Source organism: Arachis hypogaea, chromosome 13 (assembly GCF_003086295.3).
Source record: "Arachis hypogaea cultivar Tifrunner chromosome 13, arahy.Tifrunner.gnm2.J5K5, whole genome shotgun sequence".
Lineage (NCBI taxonomy): Eukaryota > Viridiplantae > Streptophyta > Magnoliopsida > Fabales > Fabaceae > Arachis > Arachis hypogaea.
In genome coordinates this window covers 57550241-57564861 of record NC_092048.1, presented here as the reverse complement: position 1 = coordinate 57564861, position 14621 = coordinate 57550241, and the positions used below count along the sequence as shown (strand labels likewise).

The 14621-nt window shown below is 39.4% G+C and overlaps 1 non-coding gene across 1 annotated transcript; it reads right to left on the bottom strand.

Annotated features, from left to right (window-relative positions):
• Window positions 1-10533: 10533 nt before the first annotated feature.
• Window positions 10534-10641, bottom strand: LOC112739470 (small nucleolar RNA R71). Its single transcript, XR_003170405.1, has one exon. It is a non-coding gene; the product is annotated as a small nucleolar RNA R71 (small nucleolar RNA).
• Window positions 10642-14621: the final 3980 nt, after the last annotated feature.

The window sequence follows — 14621 nt, the reverse complement described above, 5'->3', positions numbered from 1 at the left end:
GGGTGGAAGCAATTCCTACCCGCACTGATGATGCTAACACTGTTGTTTTCTTTGTGAGAAACCATATTATCTGTCGCTTTGGATCACCACGAGCAATCGTGAGCGATCAAGGCACCCATTTTTGTAACAGGAGACTAACAGGACTAATGAAGAAGCATGGGATAATTCATAAGGTTGTGACAGCATACCATCCTCAGACCAATGGGCAAGCCGAGGTGTCAAATAGAGAGATAAAGCATATCTTGCAGAAGATAGTAAAGCCTCATAGAAGAGACTGGAGCACCAGGCTACATGATGCACTCTGGGCATATAGAACAGCTTACAAAACACCTATTGGGATGAGTCATTTCTGCTTAGTTTATGGAAAAGCTTGCCATCTCCCAGTTGAAATAGACCACAAAGCCTTTTGGGCAGTCAAGGAGTGCAATATGGGAATTGAGAAAGCCGGAGCTGAAAGGAAGTTGCAACTGTAAGAACTGGAGAGCCTTCGCCTAGAAGCTTATGAGAACTCAAGACTACACAAGGAGAGGATGAAGGCTGTACATGACCAGAACATCAAGAGGAAAGAGTTCCAACCTGGGGACTCATTCCTCCTTTACAAATCTCGACTGAGGCTCATGCCAGGCAAGTTGAGATCAAGATGGGAAGGTCCATACAGAGTAGAGAAGGCCGAACCGTACGGAGTTTATCACCTTAGCCATCCTTCGAGCTCGGAGCTTATCAAAGTTAATGGACATCGTTTAAAGCTGTACCATAGCGAAAAGTGGAAGAAAGACAAGGAACTCGAGATCTTCCTCTTGGAAGATCCCCACATAGCCAAAGACTGAGCTAGTGGAGCGTCCAACTTACGGACGTTAAAGCAAAGTGCTAGGTGGGAGACAACCCACCATGGTATGATCATTCTTTTCTCTATTTTTAGTTTTCTTATCCAATTACTCTTCTCTTTATTAGTAGATTTTGTGCATCTGCATTTACATACTTTTATTTATAAAAAAAAAGGGGGAGGAATATGCCACGCGACGCGACCGCATCAGCGACGCGTCCGCGTCGCACGTCGTATGGGCATAATGACCTTTCACGTGACCGCGTGCCCCACGCGACTGCGTGCCCTGATTTTTCGACATAAAAAGGGCGCATAGCTGAAAGTTGTGCTAGAGTGGTGCTGGACTGGCGCTGGACGCGCAGTCCCCCTCACGCGACCGCGTACCACGCGACCGCGTCGTACCCCATAAACTGCCCACTCACGCGATCGCATGCCCCATGCGATCGCGTCACCTAAAATTTGGCATTTAATGATTTTGAACAGAGAGTTGTGCGAGTGCGAGGCAACCCTCGCGCCACTAGCACAAACTAGGGTCACGCGACCGCGTGACCGACGTGACCACGTCAATCACCTTAAGCGCAAGTTGCGCGACCGCGTGCCCCATGCGATCGCGTCGTTTGCGGCGCACAGTTTTTCTAATTTTGCCAAATATCATATCTTTTTCTCTCCAAATTCTATTTTCTCTTTTCCCTCCTTATTTTTTCCTCCTCCCCTCTTCCTTCTATCTCACCTTTCACTCTCTCTCCTTCACCTCCAGTAACAAGGTTTTATTTTCTTCTTCACCCTTTTCTTTTCTATCATTCTTCTTATTTTATATGTTATTTTCTTTTCTTTTCTTTTTTTTTCATTATTCATATTTTCTTTCTTCTTCTTTCCTTTTTACATGGTGTTAGAATTTTATTTGAGTCATTATTCTTCCTTATATGCTTGTGGATTGTTGCAAATTGTTTGACAATTATATATTATTTTCTTTAAAGGGTTGCTTGCATGTTCACTTTAATACTTTCTATACTTTATTTACCTTGTATGCTATGTGTTTGTGAAACAGCCCATATGGCATTATGCACTTCTCTATGTTATTCTAATATTCAATGCTTGCTTTTCACAAATTTCTTTTACTATTATATTAATTGAATTTAATTGTCAATACAAATGTGATGGTTTGTTACAAAGTAATGCTTGGTCTATGCTACTCATGCCCTTTTCCGGCATGCCAATAAACACCTTGCATTCACTTATCATTATATGCACTAGCTATTTTCCTTTGATGACTTTTCACATGTACTCATGAGCGTGTATTAATGTCAGTTACCTCCTAATGCGCATCCATCACCACCTTTTCCGTTCTCTTCCTTGCTATATATCTCTTTGAATTTAATTTACTTTCTCTTCCCTTTTTTAGGATGGCCACCAAGAAAGGAAAAGAGAAAGCTACTCCCAAACCACCAGCAAGAAGAGGAACTAAAAGAGCACTAGTGGTAGAGCCTTCTTCAACTGCAGTCAAGCCCTCAACAAAAAGAGTTAAGAGGATCATCAAGGTTGATGAAAAAGAGAAAGCCTTTCCAGCAAAGGACACTGCGTGATTTCCAAATCGCTACTGTGAGCAGATGTTCCCTATTCTAGCTGAAAGGAGTTACAACAACGAACACCTTCTTATCCTCCCGCCCAATATTGCTACTTTTATTGAGCCGCAAATTGAACAAAGACAATGGGGTTTCCTACAGAGACAACAGAAGCAGGTCAATCTTTCTTGGGTAGTCAAGTTCTACTCTAACTTCTACCTGCCTACCCTGCAGTCTGTCTTTGTCCGTCAGAAGCAAGTCTCCATTACAGAAGAGGCTATTCAACAAGCTTTGAGTCTTCCCCCTATTCCAGAAGGATTGGACGCCTTTCAAGAAGCCGCACTCAAGCGCCAGATGTACCAATTTGACTGGGAAGCTGTTCTTAGAGTTATCACACTACCTGGCAGCCGTTGGATCTACGGATACCATCGTACCCGCCTTAAGGGAATATAGCTTCAGCACTTACCTTGGAGGCTCGCGTCTGGGCACAGATCATGTCCCATTACGTCTTTCCGAGCACTCACGAGTCCTCCTTCACTGCAGACATGGCCGTTCTACTATGGTGCATCCTTACAGACCAGCCTCTGAATCTACCAAGACATATCCGGAATGCCATGGGACACGTACAAATTGTGGACAACTTACCTTTTCCCGCCTTGGTCTCAGATCTTGTCTCAGCAGCCGGAGTTTCCTACAGAGCTGGAGACACTAATGCCATGCTTCCACGGGATGATCAGTATGTCCCCAATGGGAAGTACCTCAGACTTCCAGCAGCCACTACAAGCCTTCCTACTGCACCGGTTGAAGATATCCCTTCTTCAACACTACAAGCACCTACAACAGATGAACTGCTCCAGCAGATAATCAAAAGATTGGATCGGCAAGAACAGAAAGTGAAGTTAAGAGAGCGCCGTAACGAACGCCGATTCAAACACCTCAAGGAGCTACTCATGGGACACTTCAAGGACTCAGACACCCCGGACTCCACTTCTTTTACCAGCATAGGGAGCCATGATGGTCCCAACTGTAGAGATACTGCAACCAGCCCACCCCTGTTCCTGACAGATGGCACCGAGGACGGTGCAAAGCCTTAAGTGTGGGGAGGTCGGTCAGTACCTGACTTCCGGAGGTAATTTCTCTTCCCTAGCACCAATAAATTAGGATATTTTAGTTAGTTTTTCTTTCTTTTATAGAATAGGATAAATTGCATAGTAATAGGTTAGTTGCATGCATGCTCTACTTGATTGAAAAGACAATAAGTTTCTTCTAAGACTCTATCTTTGGAACAAAATTTCAGTAATTTTTCACATTTTTATGATAAATTTGCTTGAAGTTGTATTTGGAACATGATGTTTGAGCTAAAGAACACACAACCTGTGAAGATTTGAGCCTTTATGCATGGTTACATTATTTAACCATAATTATTTTATTTTTGTGTGTTTACTTCTCTATGATTATAATCTATATTTTGTTTTATCTTATATGTCTAATATTTATTATATTTATATGCTTGCACATGATTGAGGCCATTATTTGTTTAAACTCACTCATCCAAATTAAGCCTATCCTTTTCAATTACCTTTGTTAACCACTTTGAGCCTTTAAATCCCATTTGTTCTATATTTCACCACATTACTAGCCTTAAGTGAAAAAACAATTGTATATCCCAAATTGAATCTTTGGTTAGCTTAAGATAGAATTGTGTGTGCTAGTTAAGTATGGGAAATTGTGGGAACAAAAGTTATTAAGGGAATGTGTCATGATAATTTAATGGGAATTTGGATACCTACTCATGTAAAACTATAAGAATTAAAAATCTATGTGCATTGATAAGCTATGTTTATTTTTGCCTCTATTAAAAAAATTTTTTTTAATAAATGAATAAGGAGACAAAATTACCCCAATGCTGAATTAAGAATTCAAAGATCAATGCACATATGATAAAAATTAAAATAAAAAGTTGATACATGAATATGGAATGTAAAAGGGGAATTCTGGGTAGCTAGGTATGAATTCTAAGGTTATGCAAGTTATATAGGTTGGGTTGAAGCTTGGGTTAATTAAAGATTCAATTTATAAGCTCACTTGACCATACATGTATCCCTACCTGCCTTGGCCCCATTACAACCTTGAAAAGACCTCATGATATCTGCATTGGTATATTAACAGTTGTTGATTGGTTAGGAGAAGAACAAAAGTTAGAGAGCATGATTAGAGAAGGATAGAGTGATTACCCTATACACTAGAAAGGTTAGAGCGTACATACATCATTAGTGAGGGTTCAATGCTTGAATTTCCATGTTCCCTGCTTTCATGAGCTATCTTCTTGCACTTTTATCTATCTTACTATATAATAATAGAATTAGTGGAGGATTGCATTCATATAGGGCATTCATATATATATAGGATTGCATTGCATTACATGAGTTTCTACATGTTCATACTTATTTACTTTATCTCCTTCAATTAAGCATGAGGACATACTAATATTTAAGTGTGGGGAGGTTGATAAACCACTATTTTATGGTTTATATTGTGTTTAATTGTGTGGTTTTATCATGATCCTTACCCAATTATTCATTAATTTAGCATGCATTTATATTTCCTTCCTGAAATTATTACATGATTGAAAACTGCTTCCTAGAGACTTTTAATTATGCATTTTAATTCTCCTTTATTCCATTCGATGCTGTGATCTGTGTGTTAAGCGTTTCAGGCTTTATAGGGCATGAATGAGTTGAAGATTGGAAAGGAAGCTAGCAAAAATAGAAGGAACACAAGAAATTGAGGAGATAACCAGCGAGAAGTGACGCGGCCGCATGGCTCATGCAACCGCACGAAAGAGGAGAAATCGCAGTGACGCGGCAGCATGGCTCACGCGACCGCGCGGACTGAAAAAGCACGAGCGACGCGGAGGCGTAGACGACGCGAACGCGTGGCGAGGAAAAGCGCGAATGACGCGTCCGCATGGATGACGCGATTGCGTGACATGCGCGATCTGCATAATCTGCAGGATTCGCTGGGGGCGATTTTGGACCCTATTTTGACCCAGTTTTCAGCCCAGAACAGCAGACTAGAGCCAGAGAACATGCAGAAACCAAAGAGAACATTCATTCTACACAAGTTTTAATTTTAGATCTAGTTTTTACTCCTCCTCTAGGTTTTCTCTCTAGACATTCATAGTTCTTAGGATTTAATTTGCGATTGCTCTTTGCATTGGAACACTGAGAAGAGTTATTACCTCATCAAGACTTCGTCATTCTAGTTCATTTTCTTTACTTGGTTTACTCTTCCATGTTCTCTGCTTTGTTTAATTTTACCATTGGAATATTCTTAGGATTATTTAATACAAGGATCACTTTTATTTTTAATTGACTATTTTAATTTTTATTTACAATGTCTTTCTTTAATTCCTTTTCATATGCTATGAATTTTACCTTTACAATGAGTGAGTAGTTCCCTAACTTGATGGGGAGTTGATTGAAAGAAACCCTTGAGTTGGAAGGTTCAAGAGAAAGATTGTAATTGGGTTATTGTTGGTTTGCTCTCTAATTCCTGACACCAATCCTCCCCAGAGTGGATTGGGACGTGTGGATAGAACAGTATTCCAACTTGTTTTACCTTTCCTTACTTAGTAAAGGATAACTAAATGAAATAACTCTCAATTGTCAATTAATCTTAGAGTATTCCATCAAGAATAGGGCTTCCATGTAATCAACTCCCAGTCAAGGCTTTTATTTACATTATTCAATTTCATCAATTTAATTTCCTATTTACTCAACTCAAACTTTTTCGAAAACATCTGATTAATAAAATAGCTCCCTTTCCTGCAACTCGTTGGGAGACGACCTGGGATTCATACTCCTAGTATTTTAAATTTTAATTTTCTGTGACACCTTTCTAAATTGAGCGGTGGATTTCTGGCGAGTTAAGAACTATACTTGCAACGTATATATTCTAATAATTTTTAATTCACCAATTTCTGCCCGCATCAAAGAGATGAGAGAGACTCTTTAGGAAGATTTCAAGGAGGAGTTTTATAAGAAATTCTTTCCGAAGACTGTTCGTGAAGCTAAGGAGATGGAGTTGATGCAACTGAGTAAAGTAAATATGTCAATAGCTTAATATCTTGAAAGTTTGAAGATGATGAGCGGATAATTTATATGCTTTTTGGCGTTGTTTTTAGTATGTTTTTAGTAGGATCTAGTTACTTTTAGGGATATTTTCATTAGTTTTTATGTTAAATTCACATTTCTGGACTTTACTATGAGTTTGTGTGTTTTTCTATGATTTCAGGTATTTTCGGGCTGAAATTGAGGGACTTGAGCAGAAATCAGATTCAGAGGTTGAAGAAGGACTGCTGATGCTGTTGGATTCTGACCTCCCTGTACTCAAAGTGGATTTTCTGGAGCTACAGAACTCGAAATAGCGCGCTTCCAATTGCATTGGAAAGTAGGCATCCAGGGCTTTCCAGCAATATATAATAGTCCATACTTTGGCCAAGAATAGACGATGTAAACTGGCGTCCAGCGCCAGAAAAGGAGCCAAAACCAGAGTTGAACGCTCAAACTGGCACAAAAGCTGGCGTTCAACTCCAAGAAGGACCTCTACACGTACAACACTCAAGCTCAGCCCAAACACACACCAAGTGAGCCTAGGAAGTGGATTTATGCATCAAATACTTACTCATGTAAACCCTAGTAGCTAGTTTATTATAAATAGGACCTTTTACTATTGTATTAGGCATCTTTGATCAGTGTAAACCATCTTTGGACGTCTGGTTCTTAGATCAGAGGGCTGGCCTCTCGGCCATGCCTGGACTTTCACTTATGTATTTTTAACGGTAGAGTTTCTACACTCCATAGATTAAGGTGTGGAGCTCTGCTGTTCCTCAAAGATTAATGCAAAGTACTACTGTTTTCTATTCAATTCATCTTATTTCGCTTCTAAGATATCCATTCACACCCAAGAACGTGATGAAGGTGATGATTATGTGTGACGCTCATCACCATTCTCCCCTATGAACACGTGCCTGACAAACACTTCCGTTCTACATGAAATAAGCTAGAATGAATATCTCTTAGATCTCCTAACCAGAATCTTCGTGGCGTAAGCTAGAATGATGGCGGCATTCAAGAGAATTCGGAAAGTCTAAACCTTGTCTGTGGTATTCCGAGTAGGATTCAATGATTGAATGACTGTGACGAGCTTCAAACTCGCGAGTGCTGGGCGTTAGTGACAGACGCAAAAGAAGGGTGAATCCTATTCCAGCATGATCAGAAACCGACAGATGAATAGCCGTGCCGTGACAGGGTGCGTGAGCATATTATTCACTGAGAGGAAGGGATGTAGCCACTGACAACGGTGATGCCCTTGCATAAAGCCAGCCATGGAAAGGAGTAAGACTGATTGGATGAAGATAGCAGGAAAGCAGAGGTTCAGAGGAACAAAAGCATCTCCATACGCTTATCTGAAACTCTCACCAATGATTTACATAAGTATCTCTATCCCTATTCTATTATTTAGTATTCGAAAACATCATTATCAATTTATATCTGCCTAACTGAGATTTGCAAGGTGACCATAGCTTGCTTCATACCAACAATCTCCGTGGGATTCGACCCTTACTCACGTAAGGTATTACTTGGACGACCCAGTGCACTTGCTAGTTAGTTGTATCGAAGTTGTGAACCATGGTATTGGCACCATGTTCTTGGCGCCATCGCCAGGGAAAGAAAGAGCCGTGAATTTTACATTATTAAAGTGTAATCACGATTACGCGTACCAAGTTGCTCACGTTGCCAGGGATTGTTTGAGCCTGGACATCACAATTTCGTGCACCAAGTTTTTGGCGCCGTTGCCGGGAATTGTTCGAGTTTGGACAACTGACGGTTTATCCTGTTGCTCAGATTAGGTAATTTTCTTTTTGTTTTCTTTTCAAAATTTTCTCACCTGTTTTCGAAAAAATATTTTTTTTTTCAAAATTTTTAAGAATGAATTCTAGTGTTTCATGAAGCATGTGAAGCCTGGCTGGCTGTAAAGCCATGTCTAATTCCTTTGGGAATGAGTATGTCAGGCGTGTCATGTCTGAGTTACATACTAAAGCTTGGCTGGCTATTAAGCCATGCCTGACCCTTTGATTGGAGCTTTAGAGCATAAGATTCCTGGAATTCATATTAAAAATTTTGGAATCCTTATTTTCTTTTTCAAAAGAATTTTTCGAAAAATATAAAATAAAAATCCAAAAAAATTAGAAAATCATAAAAATCAAAAATATTTTTGTGTTTCTTGTTTGAGTCTTGAGTCATATCATAAGTTTGGTGTCACTTGCATATGCATCTTGCATTTTTCGAAAATTTCATGCATTCATAGTGTTCTTCATGATCTTCAAGTTGTTCTTGGTAAGTCTTCTTGTTTGATCTTGATGATTTTTTTGTTTTGTGTCTTTTCATGTTTATCATATGCATTCTTGAATTCTTAGTGCCTAAGCATTAAAGAATTCTAAGTTTGGTGTCTTACATGTTTTCTTTGCATCAAAAATTTTTCAAAAATATGTTCTTGATGTTCATCTTGACACTCATATCATTCATGCATGCATTCATTGTTTTGATCTAACAATTTCATGCATTGCATCATTTTTCTTGTTTTTCCCTTGCATCATAAAAATTCAAAAATCAAAAAAATATCTTTCCCTTTTTCTCTCATCAAATTCGAAAATTTGAGTTGACTTTTTCAAAAATTTTTAAAATCAAGTTGTTTCTTATGAGTCAAATCAAATTTTCAATTTGAAAATCTTATCTTTTTTAAAATCTTTTTCAAAAATCAAATCTTTTTCAAATTTCTTAGTTATTTTCGAAAATTCTAAAAATATTTTTCAAAAATCTTTTTCTTATTTTTATATCAAATTTTCGAAAATAACATAATCAATTAATGTTTTGATTCAAAAATTTGAAGTTTGTTACTTGCTTGTTAAGAAAGATTCAAACTTTAAGTTCTAGAATCATATCTTGTGATTTCTTATGAATCAAGTCATTAATTGTGATTTTAAAAATCAAATCTTTTTCAAAACTAATTTCAATCATATCTTTTCAAAAATATCTTCTTATCTTATCTTTTTCAAAAATATCTTTTCAAAATATCTTTTCTAACTTCCTAACTTCTTATCTTTTCAAAATTTGTTTCAACTAACTAACTAACTTTTTGTTTGTTTCTTAACTTTTTCAAAACTACCTAACTAACTCTCTCTCTCTAATTTTCGAAAATATCTTCCCTTTTTTTCAAAAATTTCTTTTTAATTAACTAATTATTCTTATTTTTATTTTTAATTTTAAAAAAATTTTTCGAAAAAATACTAACAATTTTCAAAAATCATTTTCGAAAATCACTAACTCTTTTTCAAAATAATTTTCGAAAATTATCCCTCCCCCATCTTATTCTATTTATTCATTCATATCCTAACATCTCATCTCACATCTCTGCCATCCTCACAGTTGTGTTTCTTCCATTATATTACATTCTTTGTCTCCCCCTCTTCTTCTACTCACACAGGGATCCCTATACTGTGGTATAAAGGATCTCTATTATTATTATTATTTTTCTGTGCCCTCTTCTTTGTCATATGAGCAGGAGCAAGGATAAGAACATTCTTGTGGAAGCAGATCCAGAACCTGAAAGGACTCTGAAGAGAAAATTAAGAGAAGCTAAAATACAACAATCCAGAGATAACCTTTCAGAAATTTTCGAACAGGAAGAGGAGATGGCAGCCGAAAATAATAATAATGTAAGGAAGATGCTTGGTGACTTTACTGCACCTAATTTCAATTTACATGGAAGAAGCATCTCCATTCCTGCCATTGGAGCAAACAACTTTGAGCTGAAACCTCAATTAGTTTCTCTGATGCAGCAGAACTGCAAGTTTCATGGACTTCCATCTGAAGATCCTTTTCAGTTCTTAACTGAATTTTTGCAGATATGTGATACTGTTAAGACTAATGGAGTAGATCCTGAAGTCTACAGGCTCATGCTTTTCCCTTTTGCTGTAACAGAGCTAGATTATGGTTGGATTCTCAACCCAAAGACAGCCTGAACTCTTGGGATAAGCTGGTCACGGCTTTCTTAGCCAAGTACTTTCCTCCTCAAAAGCTGAGCAAGCTTAGAGCTGATGTTCAAACCTTCAGATAGAAAGAAGGTGAATCCCTCTATGAAGCTTGGGAAAGATACAAACAGTTGACCAAAAAGTGTCCTTCTGACATGCTTTCAGAATGGACCATCCTGGATGTATTCTATGATGGTTTATCTGAGCTATCAAAGATGTCACTGGGCACTTCTGTAGGTGGATCCATTCACCTAAAGAAAACACCTGCAGAAGCTCAAGAACTCATTGACATGGTTGCTAATAACCAGTTCATGTACACTTCTGAAAGGAATCCTATGAATAATGGGACGCCTATGAAGAAGGGAGTTCTTGAAGTTGATACTCTGAATGCCATATTGGCTCAGAATAAAATATTGACTCAGCAAGTCAATATGATTTCTCAGAGTCTGCATGGAATGCAAGCTGCATCCAACAGTACTCAAGAAGCTTCTTATACAGAAGAAGCTTATGATCCTGAGAACCCTGCAATAGCAGAGGTAAATTACTTAGGTGAACCTTATGGAAACACCTATAACTTATCATGGAGAAATCACCCCAATTTCTCATGGAAGGATCAAAAGCCTCAACAAGGCTTTAATAATGGTGGAAGAAACAGGTTTAACAATAATAAACCTTTTCCATCATCCACTCAGCAATAGACAGAGAACTCTGAACAAAATGCTTCTAATTTAGCAAATCTAGTCTCTGATCTATCTAAGGCCACTGTGAGTTTCATGAATGAAACCAGGTCTTCCATTAGAAATTTGGAAGCACAAGTGGGCCAGCTGAGTAAAAGGATCACTGAAATCCCTCCAAGTACTCTCCCATACAAAAGAGAATCCAAAAGGAGAGTGCAAGGCCATTGACATAAGCACCATGGCCGAACCTGTGAGGAGAGGAGAGGACGTGAATCCCAAGGAAGAAGACCTCCTGGGACGTCCAGTGGTCAATAAGGAGCTTCCCTCTGAGGAACCAAAGGACTCTGAGGCTCATCTAGAGACCATAGAGATTCCATTGAACCTCCTTATACCATTCATGAGCTCTGATGAGTATTCCTCTTCTGAAGAGAATGAGGATGTTACTGAAGAGCAAACTGCCAAGTTTCTTGGTGCAATCATGAAGCTGAATGCCAAATTATTTGGCATTGATACTTGGGAAGTTGAACCTCCCTTGTTCATCAATGAACTAAGTGATCTGGATCAACTGACATTGCCTCAGAAGAGACAGGATCCTGGAAAGTTCATAATACCTTGTACTATAGGCACCATGATCTTTAAGGCTCTATGTGACCTTGGTTCAGGAATAAACCTCATGCCCCTCTCTGTAATAGAGAAACTGGGAATCTATGGGGTGCAAGCTGCTAAAATCTCATTAGAGATGGCAGACAGTTCAAGAAAACAGGCTTATGGACAAGTAGAGGACGTGTTAGTAAAGGTTGAAGGCCTTGACATCCCTGCTGATTTCATAGTCCTGGATACTGGATAGGAAGAGGATGAATCCATCATCCTAGGAAGACCTTTCCTAGCCACAGCAAGAGCTGTGATTGATGTTGACAGAGGTGAAATAGTCCTTCAATGGAATGAGAACCCCCTTGTGTTTAAAACTCAAGGATCTCCCTCTGCAACCATGGAGAGGAAGCATGAAAAGCTTCTCTCAAAGCAGAGTCAACCAGAGCCCCCACAGTCAAACTCTAAGTTTGGTGTTGGGAGGCCACAACCAAACTCTAAGTTTGGTGTTGAACTCCCATATCCAAACTCTAAGTTTGGTGTTGGAGAGTCTCAACAAAGCTCTGCACATCTGTGAGGCTCCATGAGAGCCCACTGTCAAGCTATTGACATTAAAGAAGCGCTTGTTGGGAGGCAACCCAATTTTTATTTATCTAACTATATTTTTTAGTTATATGTCTTTGTAGGTTCATGATCATGTAGAGTCACAAAATAAATATAAAAATTGAAAACGGAATCAAAAACAGCAGAAGAAAAATCACACCCTGGAGGAGCATCTGTCTGGCGTTCAACGCCAGAACAGAGCATGGTTCTGGCGCTGAACGCCCAAAATGGGCAGCTTCTGGGCGCTGAACGCCAGAACAGGCATGGTTTTGGCGTTCAACGCCAGAAATGGCACACAAATGGGCGTTGAACGCCCAAAATGGCCACCAACCTGGCGCTGAACGCCCAGAGTTGGGTACAAAGGCATTTTTTACATGCCTAATGGGTGCAAGGATGTAAATCCTTGAACACCTCAGGATCTGTGGACCCCATAGGGTCCCCACCTACCTCCACTCACTTCTTCTCACCACTCTCTTTCACACAACCCCATAAACACTCTTCCCTAAAAACCCTTCACCAATCACCTCAAACTCTCTTCCCCATCACCTCTTCACCACTCACATCCATCCACTCTTCCCCATAAACCTACCTCATAAACTCTACCTACCTTCAAAATTCAAAACCAATTTCCCACCCATATGGCAGAACCTTAACCCCCCCTCCCTTCCCTATATAAAGCCCTCCATTCTTCATCAAATTCACACAACACACCCCTCTACACCCTTCTTAGCCGAAACCACATCTCCCTCTCCCTCTCCATATTTCTTCTTCTTCTTCTTCTATTCTTTTGTTTATTGCTCGAGGGCGAGCAATATTCTAAGTTTGGTGTGGTAAAAGCATAGCTTTTTTTGTTTTTCCATTACCATTGATGGCATCTAAGACCGGAGAATCCTCTAGAAGAGGGAAAGGGAAGATAAAAGCTTCCACATCCGAGTCATGGGAGATGGAAAGGTTCATCTCCAAAGCCCATCAAGACCACTTCTATGATGTTGTGGCCAAGAAGATGGTGATCCCTGAGGTCCCTTTCAAACTCAAAAGAAATGAGTATCCGGAGATCCGACATGAAATTCAAAGAAGAGGTTGGGAAGTTCTAACAAATCCCATCCAACAAGTCGGCATCCTAATGGTTCAAGAGTTCTATGCTAATGCATGGATCACCAAGAACCATGATCAAAGTAAGAACCCGGATCCAAAGAACTATGTTACAATGGTTCGGGGGAGATACTTAGATTTTAGTCCGGAGAATGTGAGGTTGGCGTTCAACTTGCCAAACATGGAAGAGAACGCACGCCCCTACACAAGGAGAGTCAACTTTGATCAAAGGTTGGACCAAGTCCTTATGAACATATGTGTAGAAGGAGCTCAATGGAAGGTTGACTCCAAAGGCAAGCCGGTTCAACTAAGAAGATTGGACCTCAAGCCTGTAGCTAGAGGATGGTTGGAGTTTATTCAATGCTCAATCATTCCCACTAGCAACCGGTCTGAAGTTACTATAGACCGGGCCATCATGATCCATAGCATCATGATTGGAGAAGAGGTGGAAGTTCATGAGATTATACCTCAAGAACTCTACAAGGTGGCTGACAAGTCTTCCACTATGGCAAGGTTAGCCTTTCCTCACCTCATTTGCTACCTATGCAATTCGGCTGGGATTGACATAGAGGGAGATATCCTCATCAAAGAGGACAAGCCCATCACTAAGAAAAAGATGGAGCAAGCAAGAGAGCCCACTCATGGAGCTCAAGAGGCGTATGAAGCTCATTACCATGAGATCCCTGAGATGCCTCAAATGCACTTTCCTCCACAAAATTATTGGGAGCAAATCAACACCTCCCTAGGAGAATTGAGTTCCAATATGGGACAACTAAGGGTGGAACATCAAGAGCACTCCATCATGCTTCATGAAATAAGAGAAGATCAAAAAGCAATGAGGGAGGAGCAACAAAGACAAGGAAGAGACATAGAAGAGCTTAAGGACATCATTGGTTCCTCAAGAAGGAAACGCCACCATCACTAAGGTGGATTCATTCCTTGTTCTTATTTCTTCTGTTTTTCGTTTTCTATGTTATGTGCTTAGCTATGTTTATGTCTTCATTACATGATCATTAGTAGTTAGTAACTTTGTCTTAAAGTTATGAATGACCTATGAATCCATCACCTCTCTTAAATAAAAAATGTTTTAATTCAAAAGAACAAGAAGTACATGAGTTTCGAACTTATCCTTGAACTTAGCTTAATTATATTGATGTGGTGACAATGCTTCTTGTTTTCTG